The following is a 1,773-nucleotide window of genomic DNA, read 5'->3' as shown; positions in this document are numbered from 1 at the left end:
AGAACAGGGGGGAGGAGAGACACCCCCCAATATGCTGGGTGAACCCCAGCCCCACTCTCCACCCGCCCCAGCATCTTGCGACAGCTTGTTCCCTCCCCCACCTTAGCCGCAGGATTCTTATCTATCGGGGAAAGAAAATAAACAACATCTGGGTTTATTTGCTTTGATGCTGTTTTTCTGAGGCCTGCGGCCCGGGAAAGAGTCCAGGAGGCAGGATCCTTATCCTTCCAGGTGCACAGAAGCTTCCAAACTTGAGCTGGGGGTGGGGGGGTGGGGGTCTGGCGTTTCAGCCCCAGGTGGAAGGTCGTCGGCACCCACACTGCCACTCTGGGAGGAAGGAATGGCATTAAAGGTGGCAGCCTAGGAAGCCCAAATGGGCAGCTCTGTGGGATCCCTGGGAAGAGATTTGAGGGCTCCCACCAGCTCTGTCACTGCCGCCAGGAACAGGGGAAGGATTGAGTCCGCTCGGCTAGCTTTTAGGAAGCACCCACTGGATGCGTTTAGCCCTGGTCTCCCTTTCTTTTATCCCTGCCATCCAGTCCACACCGACTCATAACGGCCCTATAGGACGGGGGAGAACTCCCCCTGTGGGTTTCCAGGACCATAACTGGGGGTAGAAAGCCTCCTCTCTCTCTGCTGGAGCTGCCATGGTTTCTAACTGCCGACCTTGTGGTTCGCAGCCAATGGGCAGCACCTCCCCCAAAATAACAAGAGGTGTGATCAGAAAAGTGGGTGAAGGGAGACGTCGGACAGGGCAAGATATGACAAAATAATAATTTATAAATGATCGAGGGTTCATGAGGGAGGGGGTAGCAGGGAGGGTGGGGGGAAATGAATAACTGATGCTGGGGGCTTAAGTGGAGAGCAAATGTTTTGAGAATGATGAGGGCAATGAATGTACACATGTGCTTCACACAATTGATGTGTGTATGGGTTGTGATGAGTTGTCTGAGCCCCCAATAAAATGATTTAAAAAAAAAAGAATCATAAAGAGAGGTCACCCTGCTTCACAAGCTGTCCTGGTGGTTTGGGGGCTAAAGCACTCAACCACCAAACAAAAAGGTTGGAAGTTCAAGACCCACCAGCAGCTCTGGGGAAGGAAGATGAGGCCGTCTACTCCTGTAGAGACTTCTCACTGGCATCAAATCGATTCTGACCCGTACTAACCCTATAGGACACGGTAGAACTGCCCTTGGGGGTGTCTCTGAGACTGTAATTCTATGGGAGTAGGCAAGCAACCCCATCTTTCTCCCACAGAGTGGCTCGTGATTTTGAACTGCTGACCTTGTCGTTAGCAGCCCAATGCGTAACCACTACCCCACCAGGGCTCCTGGTAGAAAGACTTAGCCTCAGAAACCCTCAGGGGCAATTCTTCTCTGTCCTATCGGGTCACTAAGAGCTGGAAAGGACTCGATGGCAGGGAGTGGGGAGTCTGGCCCTTGACAGAGCCCAGACAGGGGCCCAGGGGTCACGGTGGCCCAGAGTTGTCGATGGCGAGCAAAAGGACAAAGGAAGTCACCGCTGAGTTTAGGACAGCAGTGCCTGAGGCTGCTGGGACCCAAGAGGTTAGGCCGACAGCTCAAACCTCCGGTGAAACCGTACACTTCCGGTTTGAGAGGATCCCTGCGTCGGGTTCCACAGGAGAAAGACCGGGCTTCCTACGCCCCTAAAGAGTCACAGTCTTGCAAACCCACAGGGGGCAGTTCTACTCTGTCTTAGAGGGTGGTTATGCCTGGGCATCGACTGATGGCAGTGAGTGTGCTGGGGCAGGGC

This window comes from Echinops telfairi, unplaced genomic scaffold, assembly GCF_000313985.2.
Source record: "Echinops telfairi isolate 266 unplaced genomic scaffold, ASM31398v2 ScPeMD7_655;HRSCAF=1070, whole genome shotgun sequence".
Lineage (NCBI taxonomy): Eukaryota > Metazoa > Chordata > Mammalia > Afrosoricida > Tenrecidae > Echinops > Echinops telfairi.
This window is presented reverse-complemented; position numbering follows the sequence as displayed.